The 25366-nt window shown below is 40.7% G+C and overlaps 2 long non-coding RNA genes and 1 pseudogene across 3 annotated transcripts; 2 read left to right on the top strand and 1 right to left on the bottom strand.

The window, feature by feature from the left end:
• Positions 1-25366, top strand: part of LOC127942277 (collagen alpha-1(I) chain-like) — a 52748-nt pseudogene that overhangs the window by 5626 nt on the left and 21756 nt on the right.
• On the bottom strand, positions 8221-9334 carry LOC127941326 (uncharacterized). Of its 2 annotated transcripts, none has more exons than XR_008148982.1 (4): positions 9102-9334; positions 8990-9025; positions 8414-8891; positions 8221-8317 (listed from the first exon to the last, which is right to left on the bottom strand). It is a non-coding gene; the product is annotated as an uncharacterized LOC127941326 (long non-coding RNA). The 2 variants fall into 2 exon arrangements; XR_008148981.1 differs by having other exon boundaries at positions 8414-8747; positions 8911-9025; positions 9102-9332.
• Positions 11447-13044, top strand: LOC127941327 (uncharacterized). The gene is made up of 3 exons (XR_008148983.1): positions 11447-11815; positions 11965-12085; positions 12160-13044. It is a non-coding gene; the product is annotated as an uncharacterized LOC127941327 (long non-coding RNA).

Raw genomic sequence — 25366 nt, 5'->3', positions numbered from 1 at the left:
CGCCAATATCATACTTTGAAATTTGATAAGGCCATGTTGTTTCAGTCCTAACACCGTATTTCACTCAGTTTCATCAAGTTGTTCCTGTGCGGCCATGACGTAAGTGTGTTCAGACTGCAGGTGGTTTATGGTCTTATATCGGGTTGAGAGTTATTGTTTCTGGCCAGTTTAAAACCTGTGAATTCACAAATGCTGTGGTCAAAAGAGACATTTGTCTACCAGCTGGTCCAGGTTCTTGCTGTTGTTTGGTCTCTGAAGATCTAACTTGAAGGCTGGCTGAGGTGGGGGGCAGTCGCAGCCCAGCACGGTAAAACCCTGTAAAAGAATTTACAAGAGGTTTTTACAAGATACTAAACAGCCATGTTGGAGCAATTTCTGGTGTTGTCTTTCCCTTTTAGTGGCCTTTTATGTGATAAGGATGACCCAGATGTCACGGAAACGCTACATTTGAATTGTGGATTCATTTTAGTTATTAGTGTTATCTCCACCAATGAAGTTCAGTCAGACCCAGAGAGTTGCTGGACTTTGAGTGTGAACACTGAACTTGAGGTTGCCTCTGTAACTTAATATTTCCAGTCTGGTTGGAATGTGATCGTATATGAAGTCAAATAAAATAACACAGTGATGTATTGGAATGACATACACAATACTTCTCTGTCCGTAGATCCCCTTGAAGGGTCTTGAGTCTTCCCTAAAGGCTTCTCTATATATTTTTTGGCTTTTCTGCATTTTCTTTTTTTTTTTTACTGTAACGCTATCATTTTGTGTCTTTTCCATCAATTTGCTCTTCCTCCTAGCTTTATGCATGTTCACAAATACCCCATCAGCGGAGATGTTTATCTTGGACCTTCCAACATCTTGTGATTGTGCTTTTTAAAAGAAATTAAAATAATTTTCCATCTTTGCTTCAAAATATTTTCTGAAGATGTATGTTTTCCCAAGTAAAATAGATCATATATATATATATATATATATATATATATATATATACATACATATAATTACGCAACATAGTTCATGTTAGGATCTGTACTGTTTCGCAAATCATTGTATAGATAAAGACTGTGAGCTACATAAATATTCCTCAAATTGCTTTTTAGGGGGAAAAAAATTATTAGTTGGCTCATGTTAGAGGCTTGGACTTGTCCTCAAAATAATGGATCTCCTTAAATGATTCCTATAGTATCTGTCAGTCTGTTTGTTTAAGTATAGGTTGATATAAGACAAGTGGTTCAAGTTAGATCACAAACCCAATCTCTCCTATTGTTCTATGAATACAAATGAGATCATGATGTCAATGTTCATATATTCTGGAAGATTCCTACTTAAAAAAAAAATCAACAACCACAACAAAAATGTGAGTTTTGTGAAACCCATAGCCATCTGATGAATATATTTTCTTGATGTGAATGCTGGCATTCTATAATGTTTTCTTTGCACTGTTTGTGCTGGCATTTTTCATTCTCTTTCAGACATGTTTAACATTTCTGCTCAGCTTGTAACAGGCATCTGTAGTCTGCTGCAAGCTTGTGTTCTCTGTTTTTCCTCATCTGGTGCAGAACACATGATACAAGCGGTCACCTCCTGACCTACAGATGAACACATCTCCCCTCATGGGCTTTCACACATTCTCACATTCACAAGCACAGGGTGATCTCGGTTTTCATGTCCAAACTTTATCACAACACAAGCCATAAAGTCAAAATCAACATGTTTCGATTGGTATATACTTCCCAAACGCAATATGGCGTGATAGTTTACTAAATGTTTTCGAAAAACAAAATTTACTGCATGAATATGACAAAGAATTGTGTTGATTTTCTAGAATATGATGTAATCTTGCTATGTTTTGTTAATAACAGCCCTTGTAATGATCTCTGGAAGGAAGGACACAAAAGCTGAAGAATGCTTAACTCCAATTTATTGAAGCACAATAACAAACAGTACAAGCAAAACAGCTTGAGACCAGTTTTTGACCAGGAGGAGACAGGAGAATGGTTAGGCAAGAAAGGTCAAAGTCTGGGGCACTCCACCAGCAACCAATCCAATTTATAAGACGAGAAACAGAGTCGGGCAGACGAGAAGGTCAGGCAAGACGCAGACAGATCAATCCAGGCAATCTAAAACTCACAGTCCAGAACAGGCAGATGATCATTACAGCGAGGCAATCCAGAAATCCATCCTCCAGAGTAACAGTCAATTATGTCAGCAACACATAACGGTCCAGGATCAGTGAGTTCTGAAGAAAAACAGGGAACTGCAACTGGCAGAAAGAAAATTAATAAGAAATACAAAAACAACTGAATAACGAGACTTCAGAATCAAACTAGTGAGTGGCAAAGAATAAGAACACACTAGCAAAAAACAAATAAAGAAACCGCATAGATATAGAGAGAAATCAAGCAGTAAAAAAAACAGGTGCGCTCTAACGAGCAATCACACTGATTTTGAAACATTGTGTGTGAACACACGTCGAAGAACAAAAACAAAAAAAAAAGAGAGATATCACACCCGAGTCCTGACACCCCTTTAAATGTAGGCTCATATGCTATGACAATAAAAATCTTCATTATTACATATCTAGACTAAATCTGTTTTTATAGACTGGCTAGATTTTAGGGAGTTTAAAAAAGATGTACAAAAACCTAATTGAATTTCAAAATATTTTTCTATCAATAATGTTTTATACTGCATTTCTTAAGAATGTTAGGATGGGTTGTATTCCAGCAGGAGGTGCTATAGCAGACATTTCTTTCTCTTTTCAGGTCAGCTGCCAAAGCAACAGTTCCCTGGTAAACCAACTTCACCACAAAGACCACCATGTTCAACCAACATTTCTCGTTGGTGAATGGCTTTACAGATGGCTAAACTTGTCCACCAGCATCAATTCATGCTGGTCTAAGGTGGTCTTTACAACAGTGTAGACTATTAAATCTTATAGATGTTTTTGAAATAACATTGGACAAATCATTTTACTGTTTGATAGCTGCTACGAAGCCAAGGTTTGGCAGATATTTGATAGCCGACTAACTCACACATGCTAGACATGTCTGACCTCAACTATAATGCATATTTACCTTTTGTGATGATTTCCATTCATGTTTACAATAAACCATGGAGAATTTAACCAGGAGCTATTTCAGTCATCTGTCTCCCGTTGTTGTCTGCTTATGGGTTTTGAGATGCATCCTTTTTTCTATTGCAATGCTACTGTGCCTCTCATGGTTTTGGCTATTACATTAAAGACCGTTTCAGTGGAGGGATCAAGTCAGGGCTACGTCATAAAAATATATGTGAAATATATTTAAAAAAATGAAAGTTCCTTCTGCTAATAATAAGTTATTTTCAGAATTGCATGTCTGCATATTTTTCTTTGTACTTTTTTAAATAGTAGTGAAACTGAAAGTTTCATTGAAAAGTACAATTCTACCAAGTCATACTGTGCAGAGTATACATACTGCATACTACTTTTTTTTAATATCCAATGTCTTGTCAAGAGGATACAAGGATGCTCCTTGTTATTGTCACGGTTTACGCTGCCGGAAGGAACACGGAGCCAAGGATAAACGAAATAAGGTTTTATTATCCAACATAGGAGTTATCCAAACATGGATCACAGAGGAAGACACACGTAAGTAGCTCGTGAGTATCAAGTAGTGAGTGAGTAGACCCGACAAAACAGAACTGAAAGGACAAGGCTTATGTACAAAGGATAATGGGGAAACACAGGTGGATGGAATAACTAAATTAACAGGGACATGGAACACATGAGGAAGAGAATAGACACACCTGGGAACTAATCAAACCAAACACGGAAGACAGAAACTGGGTCACAGGGGCAAAAACACTAAATGAGTCCAGGTGTGTGACAGTACTCCCCCCTCCAGGTAGGTGCGTCCTCGCACCGTAGCAACAACCGAGGGAGGCGTGGGTGGGAACTTGGGAGGAGGTACCAGTGGAGGACAGACTCCCAGGAGGGGGCCAGCAGAAGGGGACCACGGAAGGAGGAGCCAGGGAGGAGACGACGGAGGGAGGAGCCAGGGAGGAGACAGGAGCAGGAGGAGCCAGATGGTCCACCAGAGACCAGCCAGGACGGAGATCCAAGGTGGAGTCAACGGCGGGAGGAGCCATGGTGAAGGAGGGGTCGACGACACCAGGGGGCCGACAGGCGGAGACTGCACCGGTGGGTGAGGAGCCCAAGATGGAGCAACACAGCCTCAAAGCCAGGGGGACGTCGAGGATCCGGAGGGCCTAGGTGGAGCAGAAGGCTCAGGCGACCAAGGCGGAGGCAGGGTCCTGGAAGACCGCTGTGGAGCCGGAGCGACCGAGGATGGAGGTGGAACCGGAGGGAAGGAGGAGCCTGACAGAGCCGGAGGGATGGAGTGACGAGGTGGAACCAGAGGAGTGGAGTCCCGAGGCGGCGGATGGTCGACGACTGGCCAAGGTGGAGCCGGAGGGACGAGGGAGCCCGGTGGAGCAGGTGGGATGCCAGGCCACGGTGGAGACGAGGGAGCTAAGAGCCAAGGCGGAGCCGCTGGGTCGAAGGACCGAGGAGGAGTCCAGGGTTCGGAGGCTGGAGGTGGAGACAGGGCCTTAACGCGCCAAGGCAGAGCTGGAGACTGGCAGTCCAGTGGCGAACCATCGCGCCCCGATGGCGCGGACTGAGGGTGAGCTGCGGGACTGACTGGCACCAGCAGGGATGGCGAGGAACTGGCTGGTCTAGGAGGAGGACAGAGAGGAAGGATGGGAGGAAGGACTGGAGGATCAGGGCTGGACGGAACCAGCGGAAGTGGAGCAGAGGGACCAGCAGGTTTGGGAGGAGGTGGGAGAGGGAGGCTGGGAGGGAATACAGGAGACACCGAAGATTCAGGGCTGGGCGGACCCAGCGGAGACACAGAAGATTCAGGGCTGGGCGGACCCAGCGGAGACACAGAAGATTCAGGGCTGGGCGGAACCAGCGGAGACACAGAAGATTCAGGGCTGGGCGGAACCAGCGGAGACACGGAAGATTCAGGGCTGGGCGGAACCAGCGGAGAAACAGAAAAATCATGGCTGGGCAGAACCAGCGAAGAAACAGAAAATTCAGGGCTGGGCGGAACCAGCGAAAGTGGAGTAGAGGGACCAGCAGGTTTGGGAGGAGGTGGGAGAGGGAGGCTGGGAGGGAATACAGGAGACACCGAAGATTCAGGGCTGGGCGGACCCAGCGGAGACACCGAAGATTCAGGGCTGGGCGGACCCAGCGGAGACACAGAAGATTCAGGGCTGGGCGGACCCAGCGGAGACACAGAAGATTCAGGGCTGGGCGGAACCAGCAGAGACACGGAAGATTCAGGGCTGGGCGGAACCAGCGGAGAAACAGAAAAATCATGGCTGGGCGGAACCAGCGAAGAAACAGAAAATTCAGGGCTGGGCGGAACCAGCGAAAGTGGAGTAGAGGGACCAGCAGGTTTGGGAGGAGGTGGGAGAGGGAGGCTGGGAGGGAATACAGGAGACACAGAAGGTTCAGGGCTGGGCGGAACCAGCGGAGAAACAGAAGACTCAGGGCTGGGCGGAACCAGCGGAGACACAGAAGACTCAGGGCTGGGCGGAACCAGCGGGGAAACAGGAAAATTAGGGATTACCTCCATAGACCAGTCCATCAGATCCAGAACTTGCTCCATATGATCTTCAGAGACTGCATACAGCTCACCCTCAGTCGCAGGAGTGTGGGCAGGGCTTTCCTCCACGCCCTTGATCTCCACTAGGACTCCCACGATGCACGGTGTTGCCGGCTCACACACCTGGTCAGTCGCGCTCTCGAGATCCTGTTCCCTGTCAGTGGATGGCTCGGGCTCTGCGGCTGCGGTGGGCTCTGGCTCCGTGCGGCGTGATGGTGGCTGGCTGGTCTCTGGGTCGGGAGTGGGGCTGGCGAGGTCCTCTATGGGGCAGACGGTGAAAGATGAGCCATTTCTCGCCAGAGTCCACTCCACGAATGCGGCGAAATCCTCCCGAGGACCATCTTCGGGCGACAACGCTCTGCACTTGGAGTTCAGGCTGGCGTTGTAGAAGGCGCAGAGCGCGTCGTCCGGGTAGCTGGTGGCATTAGCTAACAGAAGAAACCGTCTGGTGTGGTCCTCGAGAGAACGTCCTTCCTGCTCCAGCATGAGGAGGAGGAATCCGGGGCTAGAGAGGGGATCCATCAACACTACGAAACAAAAGGACTGTGAAAAAACAAAAACAAAACGGAGGGAAAAACACGCAGTTTTCTACTTTCTTTTTCAGGTCGGGTCTTCTGTCACGGTTTACGCTGCCGGAAGGAACACGGAGCCGAGGATAAACGAAATAAGGTTTTATTATCCAACATAGGAGTTATCCAAACATGGATCACAGAGGAAGACACACGTAAGTAGCTCGTGAGTATCAAGTAGTGAGCGAGTAGACCCGACAAAACAGAACTGAAAGGACAAGGCTTATGTACAAAGGATAATGGGGAAACACAGGTGGATGGAATAACTAAATTAACAGGGACATGGAACACATGAGGAAGAGAATAGACACACCTGGGAACTAATCAAACCAAACACGGAAGACAGAAACTGGGTCACAGGGGCAAAAACACTAAATGAGTCCAGGGGCCTGTTGCACAAAAGTAGGATAAGGGATTAAGCCAGGATATCTTGGTGATCCTGGCTCAATTGATCCCTAATCCGGTTGCACTAAAGCTGGATAGGGGGCAGGAGGATATGTTATGGTATAAATTACCATGGAGATTTATTCTGTGGAGCTAGCCTGCTCCAGACCAGGCTAAATTCCAGGATCTATTTAATCTCATCCCTAATGTCAGTCAGCAGTCGCCACAAATGGAAACCAATAGTTATTTCACTGCTCACTATACATTGTTATCACATATAACTAGACCCACTGTCATTATTTAAACGTTTGTGATCATTAATTTCAATCATTTTGGATAAATAATGATTTTTAGATGATGTTGCTATCATTAGATAATTTACAGTTTCCCATAGACTATAAGGCTATATATAAAATGATAGAATATTAGGGCCACAGAGGGGAAAAAAAAGGACAAGTCATAATATTGTAACCAGTTGTTTTAAAGGAGGACAGTTGTTAAAATGACAGATGTGGGGCATTTCGTGAAATTGTACTTCAGTATGGTTTCATAAACAAAGACATGCTTATGTGCCAGAATATGAAGTATCACATTGTCATAACTATCAAAACTGTAAAAAGAATATGTTGCTTTTCTGCAGAAAGAACCAGCCTCATAAATGTATGACTTTATCCTTTTTCCTCAGTGGGGCCCTAGTACTCTGTCATATAAACAAATACACATTCCATATGAATATAAAAACACAATGTGTAACATTATGTTCCTTTATTGAATAAGGACAAAACAAAGCAGGTAAACTATCAGCTCCTTTCGAAACTGAAGTCACAGTGACTCTACAAGGTGGAAAGCACAGAATCAAAGCATGTTATACAAAATGATACATACACATTCAAAGGTCTGTATATAACACACCCTGCATGTCTGCACACTAAAATAAATGCAGGACAAATCCATACACATCAACTGAACAGACAAATGAATAGATGCAGTAGCCTCCCTGCAGCCTTGTATTACACACAGTATACCGCACAAACATCATAAGAGGCCAAATTCTTTAAAAAAACCAACCCAAAAAAACCCTATTTCCTCTGCCACAGCAGGACATTTTTTACCTAAATTGAAAGCACACATACTAACTAAAATAATTCAACACATATTGGTCCCTCAGCAGCCGACCACTGTCGTCATCAGGGAAGATTGCCGGATTGTCCCAGTCCATGGCTGGTGGCACTCTGGGGGCCCTCTCCTTCCTCAGGCAGGCCACATTGTGGAGGACAGCACAAGCCACAGTAATATCACATGCCCTAACAGGGTTGACCCTTAATTTGTGAAGGCAGTGAAAGCGTGCCTTCAGGAGGCCAAAGGTCATTTCAACTCTGGCCCTGGTCCTGGCATGGGCATGGTTGTAGGCCTGCTGTGCTTCCTGGGGGTCTGTGAAAGGTGTCAGGAGAAAAGGCTGGCAGCCATACCCCGTCTCCCAGCAACACACCAGAGAATTCACCTGTCAACACAAAATCTCATCATTACTACCTCATAAACACAGTGATATTCTTGACACAGCCATGATGGTTATAAATAGGGGTTGTGTGGCTTACCTTGTGATAGGCACGGATAGATTTCAGAGGCCCGAAAGATTCTGGAGTCATGGACTGAGCCAGGCCATTTCGCCACAACATTGCTGATCACACAGTCAGCATTGCAGACCATCTGAAATCATAAGATGAGGAATATTACACCAATCAATGCACATCATTGGCAATGCAGAGTGTTCGTCAATGGACAATATCAAAAAGTTATGTTCACCTGAACATTAATGCTGTGAAAGGATTTCCTATTCACAAAATCGGCCTCATGGGCACCTGAGGGGGCTTTTATCCTTATGTGTGTGCAGTCCACTGCACCAAAAAGCGCAAGGCCACACAAACCATTTGCTCCACACTCAGTGCATGGCTCCGTGCAGTGCGGTGCTTAATCCTGGGACCCAGTAGTCTGCATAGATACCTGATGCCATCTGCAGAAAACCTGTATCTTTCATATAGATGGTCATCAGGGAAGGCCAGTGGGTCCAACCGGTCCCTGAAGACCCTTTCTCGCCTGAAGGCTCTCCTCAGCACAAGTGCTTCTTCATCCACCACATCTCGCAAGAATGGGCATGCCATTGTCAGAGCAGAAAGGAACACACAATTTTGGGCCTTCATATAGGCTAGTGGCCAAACCTGGCGCTGGGGGGGTGGGCAAAAGAGGCCGGTGCCTTATAACGATGACTTGGTTGTACTGATTGCTGTGAAAATAAAAAATACCTTAGAAAGATGCCACCGTCCTGTGTGCTCACAATAAGAGCTCATATGTCATGGCTCACTTGACTTTACGAGAATATACCTAATTTTTATTTTGAGCTGTGTCATCTTCTTGGAGCTGGGGGAGGAAAGAAAAATGATTAATACATTTGTGTTACAGTTAGCATACAGTGTACATTGAAGGCATATCTCACCTCCCTCTCAAGTTTTATTATTTCAAGGTTCAGTTTCCTAATTGTCCTCTTTTTTTATTTCGGACTCCAGTGCAAGATTTTCTCTCGTTTTCTTCTTGTACTGAATGTCTATGTCTGCCAGTTCTATTTGGTGCCGGAGGTGGTTGCCATACAACTTTCTGATAGCTTGTGAGCTCTGTGAACACAATACAATTAGCGCAGCTGGAATTTGGCAGGATGTGGTGTCCTTTTATTAATACGCACTATGTTGCCAGGCTGGTTTCCCCACTGTATAGCATCTGGGTCCTGTAAAAGAAATTAGATTTTTTGATTTTGATGAGGACTCCTCACCATTGTAGAGTAAATAGTACTTTCACAGTCTTAACATGATACCTCATGCCTTCTGGAATCCAGAGAGATGGTCTCCTCCTCATCATCGTCTCCATCATGTGCTGTTGCTGCTGCACTGGGGCTTTCACCCGATCACATTTAATCGGATTCATATTGAAGCTAGTAGACAAGACATGCCAGGCCTACAGTATGCCTTTGATGGAGTACTCACTGGATCAGCATCGTCTGGTGCTTGTGCTGGTGGCTCTAACAGGAACACAGTGCTGCCAGACACTGCAAGGCAATAGGTAAACCAAAGTCAGACAGTCCAAATTGATTCAATATGAATGTGGTTGTATTCCATGTAGAGATGGAAGGACATACCTTGAATGAAGCGGGTGGCATCTTGGGAGGAACCTATGCTCGTCTCTTTCCCCCCAGGGATCCCCTCTAAGATGGGCCTGCCTTTATTTAGCTCCAAGGCCATGTCCTCTGCTGGGGTAAGGTCAGCCTTTGGTGACCCACCACCCCTGCCTTGTCTGTGGGGATTCTTTTTCACTGCTAAAACAGTACAGACAATGTGTGAGCAGGCACCTTCTGGGTACAATATATGCTTGTGCTTTGTTAAATATTAGTCAGGGACCATACCATTCTGCAGAATGTTCTTGTATTTGATTTTGACCTGCTGCCATGTCCGTTTTGGCCCGTTCATGTTTAATCTACATCACACGCACACACACACACACATTCTTTATCACAAGAACATTTAATGGAGTCACACTGACAAAAATGACTTGGTATTTTTGTATTGTTTTCAGTAAAAATATATATATATAAAAAAACATGTATTTTCTTGATTTTCTAAATGACCTAGCAAAATAAGTATAGGTTTAGACCAAAAATATAAACTTCAAGTAAATGTGTGCTTAAAACAAGCAAAAAAATTAAATATCTGTCAATATAATAAGAAAAATTCTCTTGAAATACGTTTACTTTTTCCATAAACACTTACTTTTAGAAAAGTTCTCTTGTTTCACTGGAGTTTTTTTGCTTATTTTCCTAGGTTATTTTGCTCTAGAAAATATTTAAGATTTTTTTTAGATATTTTTTTTTTTACTGAAAACAAGACAAAAATACTAAGTAAGAAAGACATTTTTGCAGTGCAGTGAGCAACCGACCTTGGGTCCTTTGAAAGGCGCTATATAAATTAAAGTGATTATTATTATAGCTCATCTATGTATTCAAGAAAATTTTATTTATATAGCACTTTTCACAATTGTTTCATTCTGTCAAAGCTGCTTTACATTAATAAAAGCAGGGGAAACACAAAAAAAAAAAAACCGGTGGACAACATAATAAGCAGAGTACAACGGCTAAGATTAAACCGTACTGAGCGTAGTAACGTAAAATAATAATGTATGGCTTTAATAATAATATATCATAGCTTTATACAGTGTGATGGAGTTACGTTACACAATTTCACTCATATATGCAGTGCATTTCAATAAAAAATGTAACCGTTTCATAATTACAGTACAACTGCGTTTTTGGAGATTTTGTAATTGTGATGTTTCAGCGGAGCGGTGAGTGTGTAATTGTGCACTACGCATTCAGGCGATCTGCAATACTTTGCCACGCTTTTTCTCTTTGCTTTATCACTATGGCGGTGTTGCCTTTCTTCTTAATTATATCTTTTACCTCCTCGTATGCCTCCATGAGGATTTGTGCTTCCGACGGGGAAAAGTACGCGGCTCTAGTTGCCATGGTAAATCAGTTAATCTGTGATCTGTGGCGGGGTCTATTTGAGTGAGCCGTGAGCGCGCACCTATCCAGGATTGGTTTCACCTGGCTTAATTAATCCGTGTCTGCTCATCCTGGCTTGGTCTTTGTGCAACCAATTAAGCCTGGACGCACATGTTTTGGCTTTATTGAGCTCAGCTGAGTCATTTATCCCGGATGTCTTAATTCTACTTTTGTGCAACAGGCCCCAGGTGTGTGACTGTTATCAATGTCTCATTTGTATACTGTATGTCACACTAGAGAATTGCTCCTGATCACTTTTAAACTGCTGACACTCTTGAATGCTATTTTCCAATTCAGATATACTGAGTTCACTATCGCTTACATTTTAGGTCAAGAAAGCTGATAGTAGAATGATATTTTAAGCTCTTTGCAGATGAACCACTGCACAGAAGCTATTACAAGTAAAATATCTTACTACAGTGGGTCTTTTTAGCTCCAGAGTGTTCTCTTAGGAACTTGCCTTTTTTTCTCTGGAGTAAAAATCTGCCAAGCGCTTTCTATTCAAACCAATCCGAGAAGGTTAAACAGAACTCTAGATATGCCTGATTTAACTCTTTAAAGTCTCAGTGTTTTGAAAAGACCGAACTGATGCAAGAAATATAGTAAGTGTAAGATCATATTGTTCTTTACTGAGTGTCTCTTTCCTTTTTCTCTCCCTTGAGTTTGAGGTTCCACTGAAACCCAGTTGACAAGTTGTCCCACTGTATCCGGACATTCATTTACAGCCCAATGTCTTTCATTGATTTTCCAGATGAGCAGTAGAGCGAAGAAAGAAAAAAAATTCTGTTAAAGCATGTGTCAGCTTTTAGACAGCCCTAATGAGTTCAGCACGGTCCTTATTTATCAGGCAAATATCCCAGCCCTAGAAGAAGGTAAGATGTTAAGTCATTGGAAATTTAATCTAAAGATGTTTTCGTATTACCTTTGATTTGTTATCTGAGCACAGCCATGGGGGATTAGACCCTTCACCTGCTCTGTGGAAAACAAATTTGGACTGGGCTCACTGGAGCGAATTTATCAAACTGATCATATTTTGGGCTGATAAGAAGCAGTGGTCTTCCCATGTGGAGGTTCAGCAGGTTAGCGGAAGTCTTTAATCACTGATTATTATGCCATCCAACCTCAATCTCTTCAGGCTGCCCTACATAATTGGGGTACAGCAATTGAGCTATCCTCTGGCCCTTCCCGTGCCATTAGTGTAATGTGATCCTGGAGGGAAGACGCTGTGGCCGGCGACTCTACTTCCCCCGATTATGGAGCTTCACAGGATCCAGGCGAAAGGGGGCCAGGGTGGATTTCAGCTGATAACCATGCATTACTGTTGGAAATCTGCCATTTGGTTTGGGTTGGACATTTTCAACCAAGAACAGAGCCTGACAGGACCTCGTATGTGGTGGTTAAGGCTAAATAATCCATTACCTCGAGGTACAGGCTGGTGACAGCTTCCAGATGAAAGAAGAGTTCTCCAGGAAATGCAGGGGTAATGTAGTTGGGACTTGGGAAAAAGGTTTGTCTTTTGTCTACAAAGGCTGATTTGGTTGCATTTAAAGTTGAAAGTTGATGTAGCAGTGTCTTCTGCTATTTTTCTCTGTTTTTAATCCACTAACAAGCTCCAGATCCATAAGCTCTTTCTGTAGACAGCATTCGTGCACACTATAGAAACAAAATCTGCTTTGGATGAAGTTTTGTGTTTTCATATATAAGCTAGGGAGCCTTTGAATAATTTATATAAAAAACAGCTCTACTAGAATAACTCAAGGGAATCAAACACATGAGGAAGAACCCGATAGATTGGTTGATTCACTTTATGGCAGTGCCTTGCATAATCGAAAGCATGATAATCCTTTTATGTTCTTTAAAATAAAAAAAAAACTTGCTCAGTGGGATTAATATTCTGTGTTCAAGTAAAATTGACTTTGTAAAGCAGATGTTTTTCTCGTTTGATGATATGTGTAAACCCCATTTCGGAACATTAGAGAGCTGAACATTTTGAGTATTTTCAACTGCCTCTGATCAGTCATCACTGCAAAGCGTCAACGTGTCACATGGGATCAGTATAACCTCTGACCTCTCACCTGCCTTTCAGAACATGAGCTCCATGTCTGGTTTCTCATCTCCATATCTCCTCCGAGAGCTTTCATGGAGTCTGTATCACTGCCCATCAATCCAGTCTTTGAGGCAGTTTTAACCAGCTTTCAGTCGCCTGGTAGGTCCTAGTGAGACGTTTTCTGGACCTTAACATCTGTTTGGATGATTCAATAACCAGAACCTTCTCACAGAAACCTAAAAACAACTTTTTAAGTGACTATTCCAAAAGTTGTTTTAATGGATAGTTCTCTTTATTTTTCACAGTTTCTTTCTTTATTTTTAGCCTATTCTCCTCAGCCTCCTTAGGATGATTTGCTGTATTTTCCTAAAAATTTTAATACGTTTAAACGTGAAGATGTTCTACCTTTCTGTCTGTTTATAGAGTCTAAAAACGTTGTTGTTGTTTTTTGTTTTTTTACTTAAAACACTGCTTTATTAAGCCAACCTTCTACATTACATTTGTCTACAATTTAATTCTGTTTCTTTACATTCAAATTCGAATTGCAGTTCTGCCTCATCTTCTCAAAGTCTGAATGAAGTTTCAAAGTCAGGAATTTAAATTGAATTGAAAAAGGCCTGTTATTCACTCTGTTGCACATCCATGTGGCAGTCGTACAGCTTGCAGACATGATGTGTCCTAAAAGAATGCTCACCTTGGCTTAGTCCATGGTCTCCTGCCATGTAGCCATGTAGACCTGAGCCTATGGAAAATGTTTAACTCAGGAGAATGCACCATCCACAGCCCTCACAGTAAGTATTCAGACAGTATGCATTGTGTGAGCCCCCTAAATCAATCTCCCCTGTCATATACACAGCTTTAAACATGAGCCGTCTTTTGAAACCCGGACACCACGCTGCCCTCAGGATATTTAACCTTAACCCGTCCTTAAAGCGAAGAGTGTATCCTTTCTCTAGCCCCCTTTGTTCTCTCTTCTTCTTCATTTATTTCTTTCTTTTTCAAAGATTTTTGATGAATGATACCATATTGCCATGGTGCTTCATAAGCAAATTTCTCTATAAATCTCTAGTTTATAATCTAAATGAGTGGAACATCCTTGTAGGATCTTTTATTCCGATCTAATTTAAAATGACAACATCTCCACATCTGGACTAAACTCCGCATCATCTGAGCTTTGATGTGAGTGTGAGGTCATATCCACAGTATTTATGGATCTTTTTGTTAGTCTAAAGCAGGTTCTTCTTTTGTTTTCAGCCAGCAGACTCCGTTTGTTGATATATCATTGTAAGGACAAGACATGAGCCAAATTCTCCTAGAATATCAATAAAAAATTCCATTGGATAGTTCATGGATGGGTTAATATTGTTGGCTAATGGTTCAGAAACAATCATAGTGTTTTGAGAGGTTGATTTTAGTCTGTTTCATCAGATAAGGGTCTGCAAATGTTTCCAGCATGTAACTCTGTGACCGATACAGCTTGACTAACAGCCGCAAATGATGTGACAACCACCATGAAATTGGCAGGAGTGCTATGGAGAATCTAGGTGTTCAATTGGAACTGTTATATTGCAGCAAAAAAAAGATTATATTAAAGAATATATTCGTATTTCAAGAAAATTCTAGTAAGAACTATTGATCTGGTGATTTTTTATTTACTCACAATGGTACAAACAATATCACACACACACACACACACACACATATACATTATCGTTCATATATTTGGTATCAGTAAGATTTTTTTTAGAAATTAAGGATTTTTTCTAAATGAAGTCTGCACTCCAATCCAAAGCCTATGGTGATGGATCAGTTCTTCTCACGGTGTAAACTGGCTGCTCTGCCAGGTGTGTTTTAGATCTGCTCATTATAAACTGTGCTTTCTGAGTACCCCTCTCTCCTTCTCATTTGATTAAATGCAGCAGTCAGCAAGATTTATTTGTCTCATTTTGCACAATGCTGCACACTAAAAGGCATGAGATATACACACACACATAAACATTAGCAAGCACACAGTATACTCTGTAAATTAAGTCATTCAGCACCCACAGGAGATGAGCATGTTAAAGAGGGAACACAATGGTGGGCACTGGGGGTTTGACTGCACCATTTAAGACCAGCTGACTTGTTATGACCCTCTCAATGAAAGGGATGTACAGGTCTGTTTCTCCATGCAGTGAACTGATTTCCTAAGTGACTGCTCTCTCACAGACTTACCTCAGAGTTGCTAAGACCTCAACAGAGCTAATGATTAATACTGCAAAAATGCACCTAGACAACAGAGCATTTTGTTTACAGGCTCGGTTTTCATCCGTACCTGCTGAGATACACAAAACCCATGTTTCAGGGATCCATTTTGCAATCTAGGTTAGACCTAGTGCTCCTGTGACTTACCCACCCTTTTGTCTTTCAGGAAAAAAAGTTTAGTTAAAAATATGCTTAATGGGCCTAACTTTTTTTTTTCCTCTTGTTTGGCAGAACCAATAGACCTTCTAGATCATCTGTGGCAGGTGGCTAATCACAGCAATGCATCAGTAACGCAAGAAAACCAAAGATGTCCAGTCCTACATGTAGGCCAGTACTCAACCCTCTCTATACCACTACGGCAGGTGTTTGGACACAGGTATACACAATTACTTTCAGCTGAATTTTTGAATTAATGTTTTTCTGTTTAGATACTGCAAACTTAATGCATGTACATAGACAATATAGAAATGTTGTGTCCTTGTGAGAATACCCTCAAAACCACTTTGTAATTGATGTTATGAAACTTGAATTGTATATTTGATGGAATTTATTCATTATTAAGTCAACGTAGGCATGTAATTCTAAGTCTTTTTTCTCTCATTTCTTTCTCAGGTTTGGTGAGGAGTTCAGTTTGCTGTTGCATCTGCGAAGCTCCCAGTCTGAAGACCGCAGTGTGCTGACCTTCCTCTGCCCAGACGGACATATTCTCCTGCAGATTCGTATTAGTGCCTACACCCTTACCATCATCAGCACTCAACAACGACACTACGAGTGAGTCTTCAGTTCAGTGACAGACAGGGAGAGTGTTTGGGAAACACTTTACCTTTAATTATATCTATTGTATTTACCATGTAGGAAATATCGGGGAGTCCCTGTTCTTCTTTCTTTTCTTTTCTTTGTTCCTCTTCCATGATGACAAAACCATCCCCATCGTCTCCTCATTCTTATGAAAGTATTAGTTTTGGCCAAGGGTTAATTTTAAACACAAGCACTGACCCCGCTGTGTTGAGGAGCTCTGTGATATATTAAACCAAGATTTCTGGATTTGGCTTAGACTTAAGCAAAGCCTTACTGTCGAGATGTGTAAATGAGGCATGGGATTTAGCTCATGGCCTCTCAAAACTAATATTTGGACCTGTCGCCTAATTACCCACCTGCAGGACAAAATAAATGGAACTTTTACGCTCACATTTTACTTGTTTGTGTTTCTCATTTATGACATAACAATGCCATAATGTTCTTACTGTGTTCTCATCTGGGTTTCTGTTTAGTTTAAGCTTGCGTATACCAAAAAAAAAAAAAAATTATTTGTCATTACACAGACATGTTTTGTCCTTGGGTTCTCCCAACTCTCTCATGACTCTCCTGTTCTCCGATGCTTTAGCATGTGATTTGACCAGCCCACCCTGTCAAGAAAACTACATAAAGTAGTTTATTTTTCAAAACCCGTCGTGTCATTTTCAGGTTCCCCGTGGCAGTGCTGTCTGATGGGGGTTGGCACCGCGTGGCGGTCAGCATCTCCTCGGGCCGGTTGGCGTTGTACGTGGATTGCTCCATGGTTGAGAGCGTGGACTGGGCATACAAGGACGGTTTGGGAATCTCCACTGATGGCCTGGTTATGGTGGGCGGAATCATTGAGGGTTTTGAGATGCCTTTTGAGGTCAGTATGTAAAACAAAATTTTGTTTAGGTCTAAACATGCAAGGTTGTAGTACCCATCACTTACTGTGTGATGAGAAAAGTGTATCCTTCATCAACACATACTGTAAATACATCTCCAAAATGTTCCCAGTTGGCATTTAAACCCAAAGTCTCTCTGTGTATAGGAGTTACTATACCCTGAGCTGAACATCTGCATTTATACACATTCAAGATTCCAGATGGTTTTGGAAATTCTGTTGCTGACAAGCGGATAGAGATTTTTATATTTTTTATGTGCAACTATCTGTTACAAACTGCCAGCGTGGTTTCTTAAATAAATAATATCTAATGCAAAATTTAACAAGAGTATGATTTGTTGGTTTACAAAAATTTTCATGGCATAAAACAAGGCTTTTTTTTTTTTTTGTTGGTTGTTTTAGACGGGGAATTAATACAGCATGAAGTCTAAGCTGAGTCTCAGAAAATGACATCATAGACTCCAAACATCCCATTTACATACTCACACACTGAACTCAGTCATGTGGTATGGTTATGTATTTGTGTGTGTGTGTCTGTAAGCAGGCGTGCATGTATACACTGTATTGCTGTATGGGTTGTATGTATGTGTCTGTAGGTTTAATAGTTTCATTTGTCTCATTTCTTCAGGGTGATCTGATGCAAGTGGCGTTTCTGATGGGAGAACCAGATGCAGCCCGAGATCAGTGTACCTTTTTCCAATCTCAGTGTGGAGGAAACAGACACAAACCTCCTCGCTCTCCTCGCATACACACTGAAGAGGTAAGAGAGCCACACTGTACAGGGAATGTCATTCAGCCTGCCCACACTGATGTCTTCTGAGTTAAGACTAGTTTCTGCCAAGTGACTGATGAATTCACTATGACTTAAACAACAAAATATATGGGAAGTGTGTTTATACTATTGTGTGTGTTTATAATATTGTGTATTATTGTGTGCACTAATATTGTGCACTTAGTTTCCTATCTCAGTATACATCTTTCAAGAGTTCTACTGTATCTACATACATCGTCTTTTTATCAGTCATCCTTTCCATTTCCTTGTCCAGGAACTTTTGCTGTCCTCAAATGACCTGGAAGACTTATTAGAGACAGCAGAGGACAGTGACTTTTTCCGTGCTAAGCAGACTGTAAGTATCAATACTATACTGCTGTACCATAGTTACTAAGTTACTTGTCATATGAAGTAAAATTCATAGTTCACCCAAAACATGAAAATGCTGTTATTTACTCACCCTGATGCCATTCCAAACCTATATGACCTTCTGTAAAACATACAAGGAGACATATTGCAAAATGTCCATAGTCGTCTCTTTTATATCACAAAAAAAAAGATGAAGAAAAGAGGACTGTCACACTTTTAAAAATGACGAAGAAGCACCATACAATTGGTTTGCTTATTCTCTTCATCACTAAAAGCTTTTTACAACTTCAGAAAACTATATATAGAAATATTAATTTAGCAGACAAGTCTTATGGACCACTTTAAATTAAATACATTTAATTAAATTTAAGTTGCTTTTTGCTAATTTTGTGCACTATATGAAGGTGAGTAAATGATGACAAAATTTTGGGTAAAGTAACTCTTTAAATATTTATTAAATTAACATTAAATCACCTAGCAAAAGATCAAACATCCTAAAGACACTATTAAAATATTTATATTGGTATTCGAGTTTCAATTGGATGTCTTTCTTTCTTGTAACTCAAATAGTATACATGTGTATCTCAGCAAGTTTATTTTAATAGTTACCTCCAAAGGGTTGTTATTACTATCTGTCTAATGCTGAAAAGAACTACGTTTTGCTAATCATATTTTTATTGCATGTTTGATGTGGATACAACTGCTTGAAATTGTGGCCTCAAGCATTACATGCGAACTGTCCATTTGTATTTCCACACAACATATTTTTGACCTGGTTAGAAGCTGTATTTGTATTTCCACACCTTTCCTGTCAGGCTGATAGTAAATTAATGCCTAATCTGCAGTTTTTATATGTACAAAATCAAAAGAAATTCCAGATTACTTCCAAGTCTTCCAGTCTTCCAACATACTGTGAACCTGTGATCACATATCAAACCCAAATGGGCTTTCCAAATCTTATGTCTTTTCTTTAGACAAATAAAGATTGTGTGTGGTGTTGCTGAGCTATAGCAGCCCAGTCAGTTCATGTGTGTTTGGCAGCTGTGAGCTGGGCTTAGAAACTGCTGATATGAATAACAATGGACTCCATATTCCATTAGATTCAAAACCAAATGTTTCATTCGTTCAGAACGTACCATATCATGTTTAGACATCTAGTGCCTCAATCAATCACCTGGACTCCATTATATTATGTCAAAAAGGTGGTGGATTTCAAAGTCTTAAGAGTACCAGATATATATTTTTTTTAATTACCTGTTTTATTTCTCCAGTTTCAGTCTCTCTTGTGGCAGAACCTCTAGCCTCTGATCTTTTGTTGGTGTGTTTCGCTTTGATGCTCCATTTTCTGGTTTGCCAGTTTCCTGTACTCATGCTCCCAGTGGAACAGATTAAAAAGAAACTTAGGGCTTTCTTTGATTGAATGTGTAGTTTGATGTGTGTGTGTATGTATGCATATTTTTGGGTTGACCAACTGAGATTTCCAATCCTTGTCCAGTATTGCTTGTTAATTTACTGATACCTGAAATCATTATTATTATTATTATTATTATTATTAGGGATTTTTCTGCCAGTTTAATTAGGCAGGCACCATGGCTTAAGATCTATTGAGACATGGGGTTTTATGTGTTACTTTTATAGTACATGTTTGCTTGACCCACTGGCTGACGTGTGTGCAATTGTCAGATTTTATAATGGATTTCTGTTTTTGTCTGTCTCCTCAGTCTGCAGGGGCATTATATATGTTTAAGAAAGGTGTCGGTGCATTTAGAAATAGCCTCGTTCTTCCCATGGGGTTTCGTTTGGCAGAGGTGGACACAAGTCTGTAATTGATTTACTCTGAGTCTGCACTAAATAAGAGTTGAGTTGGAAGGAGAACTCCTCTAGGGAAGTACTACTCAGACGGGCTGTGAAGCATTCAACATCTCCTGACGTGCCTTTGAACTCACTCTCTCTGTGAGTGTAAAGTAAGAAATGTGAGATCTATTTGTTTATGGACAAAAGCGTGGACATGAATGAGACGTTTCGAACTTCCATTAAACCAAACACTTTGGAAATGTTGTTTATACAAGACGTTTACAAAGAACCCGAGATGCCAAATTTCTCACCTTTTGTTCTTCATTTCAGGGACAAAGGTCAAAGAGTAGGTTTGAGTGCATTTCATCCGTTTTATCATCTTGGTTATTTTCTGCACTAATGGTAGTTATTATTAATGGCTTTTGAGAAGGCAGGGATTTGAACTAAAGGCTAAGTTGTTACATCACACCCAGGCGAGCCATTCGGACACTTCTTGACCTAAAATGGTCATTGTTTTACTGATTTATTGATATTGAAATACAGTACAATGCTGTTCAAAACTTTAGAGTCAGTAATTTTTTTTTCAACAGAAATAAATCATTTTTATTGAGCAGGAATGCATTAAAAGTGACAGTTAAGAATTTGTTAGAAGATATTTCTATTTCAAATAAACAATTTTTTCTTTTAAACTTTGTTAATCAAACTAAGAAATGTTTTTGAGCATGAAATCAGCATATCTTGAAAATTCAGCTTTGCCATCACGGGAACGGCATTTTTTAAAATATATTCAAACAGAATACAGTTATTTTAAATTGTAATGATATTTCACAATATTACTGTTTTAGATCAAACAAATGCAGCCTTGGTGTGCAAAAAAGACTTGGAAAACATATTTTGAACAGCATTGTAGGTTCCTGTTTTTCTTTCCTTCCAATCCTCGTGCCTCACTTTTTGATGAGCAAGACTTTACAAAGATGTTTACACATGCATACTGACACTCAGAACAGAACCTTGTGTTAAAAAAACTACTTAAGATGATGAGCCTATGAACACATCTGTCATCTTAGTATTAATTGAAGCAAAGAGTTGTTTTCTTGCCTCATTTCTTTATGTAGCTATACCATTTCCATGTCTCAAGCTTTAAAAAAAATCCCTCTCAGCAAATGACACCAGCACTGACGCACTGAACTGAGAAGCATCTCTTTCAGATGTCAGATTCACAATGATCTCATAGTAAGATAATTGGTGTGTGCCAATGGGTTGAAAAGTAATGTACTTAAATATCCAATAGCAGAAATATATAACCCGATGTGTAATATATAACCTTGTATGATAGTTTTATCAATTGCCACATGAGACAAAGTCGGTTTAAATGAGTAGAATTCTTTAAAACCTTTTCAGCCTAGAAATGTGAATGCAGATTATATTTAAGCTCTAAAGAGTTTTTACAAGCTGAATCATAGGTTTTGGTTAAGACAGCTGCTGAGAATACCATCCATAAAACAATCAGCTTGATCTGTTCAGATTTATCTCTTTCCCGCAGCAGATGTCATTTGTTTAGGACAACCAATATAAATGTGTTTGTAATCAAGTTAATATCTATTTATACACATGCAAATATGGTGTCCCATTTGGATGTCACAATGACAGTAAACAAGAGGAACAACAGCATGTGATTATGTGACATTCAGCTTTTTGGTGTGCATGATGGTTTACTGAAAACTCCATATTTAGATGTCATTGTGCAGGCTTCTATATCACGCCAGCTCTCTTCCTTACTGCCTCTCTGTCCTCGGGCAGTCACAGACTACTGCCGGTGCCCTCTGCCCCAGCACCACTGACTGTAATTATGTGTTCTGAGACAGTTATTTAGTGCAGTCCACCCCCAAACCCACAATAAATCACATGCAGTGAATGCAAAGTGACTCTACCATGCATAAATATTACTCTTTCCCATTATGGATGGATGGACAGATCTAGGTAGATGTAGCTAGATAGAATAAGATAAATAGAAGTTGATAGATATAGGTAGACCTAGTTTGGTAGCTAGATATAGATACGATAGATAGATGAATGGATTGATGGATGGATGGATGGTCCAGTTGTCCTTATTAGCAGAGCGTTACAGTATAAACCTCATTGTTTCTATAAATTAATTCTGTTCTACCTAGGTATCCATGTAAGTACTTGTATCTAGACACTACAAGCTCACAAAGACAAGGGCACACGCTTACACCCACTTAGTTTGTGTCTCATTCTGTGAAGTAGATGAAATGTGTGTGTGTGTGTGTGTAATCTTTGTGTACAGTATGTGGGTGGATTAAGAGTTTGGGGGTGTGCTAGTATTTGACTAATCTTGACTGTGAGTTTCACTGCATTTTTGTTGCAGGTGTTGTATGTATGAGTAAATGTGAGTGTGAGGATCTGGATGTGTTTGCTAGGATGTTTTCTGTTGGATTTAATGAAATTTGGAGTACAAGGTCAGAGGAATCACATTCCAAAGGTATGGGTTCATCTGGCAACTCTTCCCAAATGTGTTTGTTTGGGAAAATTGTTCTTACAAATCATGCATCAACTTGGGTTTGGTGGTGCACACTAATCCAATAGTTTATGAAGCTCAAATTTTATTAGGTTTTTTATGGATTCTAGTATGTATATACATATCAGTGTTGAAAAACAAGTAATGTGTGTGTAGCTCAATTAGTGTTCCTGTAGCTTAATTGGTAGAGCAGTGCGTAATCAAGTGTAAGGTTGGGGGTTCGATTTTTTTATTTTTTTTTTACTATATTTGACATTTTTTGGTTGTGCAGTATTTTACATTTTGTAGTAAATTTTTTGCACCACTTCTCTCATTTTTCCCTCAGTTTTATTTTTGTGATGCTTATTTTAGTATACTGTATGATAACCATTGTTCTTTATAGGATTTTTTTTATTTTCATATTATTGTAACGCACAGAGCTAAATTGAATTCCCAGTCTGACATTGTATTTAAAAACCCTCAGTGACAGAAAAACAACAACTTTTGCAACAGTTTTATGACAAGACCAAAATAACATAATGCATGAGACGGAAAATTAATTCAGTTATTTCGACAGATGTGATTGGTGTTTTCTTACTTAATTTAGTTTTTTGCACCTAGCCGTCTTTTTTTTAAATGTGTTTAGTTTAAATCTGTTGATCTAGGACATCGCACTATGAAAAACATTTTATGGGAAGCTGTATTTAAATCAGTTTAAGTGCAAGATATGGCTTGTTTGTTGTTGCCCATATAAATACCTGTGTCTCTGTGATAGATTTACAGATAGTCGCTGTCTTCAAGTCAAATCAGCTTTTTCATATAGACTTCAAAATGTGTGTGCACTCGAACACTATTTTTTTTTTTTTGACTTTCCACTTGCATACAGTATTACAGATCCAGACAGTAGATGCAATTTTGTACCTTTCAGAAATGAGCTATTATAAGAAGGTTTTTTTTGTTGTTGCCCTGCAGCAGTAACGTTACAGATATTTTCATGTTGGTCCTTGTAACAAGAAGCCTCCTGGTGGCCAAATGGTGTTAAAACTAGAGCCTGGGTGGAAGATGCTCTTTGCTGTGTGACTGTCTGTGTGTTCAGACCCACTTTAGCAGGCTATTAGATGGATCTCAGACCAACAGCAGGAAGATAAGCTGGACGACAGCCCTTCATAGCCAGGTGGATATCAAGTACCACTTTATCAGGCCATGGCTACAGAAAAAGCCATTGTTAGTGATAGTATTAGGGCAAGGGGGTCTGATTTTACCCAGGTTTTGTGTGTGTGTGTTTGTGTGTGTGTGTGTGTGTGTGTGCGTGTGTGTGTGTGCGTGTGACATTGCATCTTATTTGCATGTGTGTTTTGTGTCACTGTCACTGTTTTGACTCACACTTTCACACTCATGTTGTAACTCTTCATCTGATCTTTAAATGAGGTCAGATTACAGTAGATCATTGCTGATTCCTACAAGATGCTTAATAGATTCAATTATTGTTGTTTAGCCACCTGAAATAATTGCACTCTTGTATTTACCTTAACATCTGTTAGCATATGTAAAAATGGAGATTACAGCTTTAATCATATCGCATAAACATTCTCACAATTAATTAGACGTTATAATGAAGTGATCTTCGTTAAACATATTAAAGTAAACATAAAGCTCCCAGATGTAAAAGAAAAATAACAAACAGAATTGAATAATAGCTTACACTCAATTCTTGGTACACATGAAGTAATTTTTTTTTTTGTTAATAGGGTCTCCATAGACGAGGGATTATACGTGGAGATGGTACTCTTCCTACTGGATCCAAACGTCCTGGCCTTGTGGAGCGAGGTGATGTGTTTGAGGTGGATGAGGATACAGACCTGGTAGACCAAAACATCTTATCTAAAAATGGTGAAAGACCTTCCAAAACATTCCCAACTGACTCAACAGGCAGTCGGGATGGGAAACCAGAATCTAAACGTCTAGATGAAAACTTCACCACTGACAAGCACAAAACAGGCAAACCTTCACCAAAGAAACTAGTGGATACCATAATTATCAACCTGGATGTTCAGATACCCGAGAAACCTACCGGAAGTATTGAACCTAGTTGTGAAATTCACCTGAAAACCAGCTCCAGTCCTGAGGATCAAGAATCCTACTTGTTAAAAGAGGATTTGGGGGTCACCACTCAGGCTCCTGTGAGAACAACTACTTGGGAGGGCATCTCAAAAGGAAGTGGAAGAAAAACATTCAAAACTCCAGATATCCCTGTAGGACCTGGCTGGGGATCTGAGGAGCACCCAGGTACCGTTATATTTACAGAAAGGCATGGAGATCTTGTGCGGAATATGATGGGAATATGTATCGCATTCAAAGAGTGAGCCTGTGAGTATAATTTAAGTATATATCAGAATCAGAATGAGCTTTATTGCCAGGTATGCCAGGTATGTTTACACATACGAGGAATTTGTTTTCGTAACAGAAGCTCCGCAGTACAACAGGTGAAGGTGAAGTGACATTCAGCCAAGTATGGTGACCCATACTCAGAATTTGTGCTCTGCATTTAACCCATCCGAAATGCACACACACAGAGCAGTGAACACACACACACACACACATTGGGAGCAGTGGGCAGCCATTTATGCTGCGGCGCCCGGGGAGCAGTTGGGGGTTCGATGCCTTGCTCAAGGGCACCTAAGTCGTGGTATTGAAGGTGGAGAGAGAACTGTACATGCACTCCCCCCACCCA

Source organism: Carassius gibelio, chromosome A21, assembly GCF_023724105.1.
Source record: "Carassius gibelio isolate Cgi1373 ecotype wild population from Czech Republic chromosome A21, carGib1.2-hapl.c, whole genome shotgun sequence".
NCBI lineage: Eukaryota > Metazoa > Chordata > Actinopteri > Cypriniformes > Cyprinidae > Carassius > Carassius gibelio.
The sequence above is the reverse complement of the archived record's forward strand: the minus strand, read 5'-3'. Positions and strand labels throughout refer to the sequence as shown.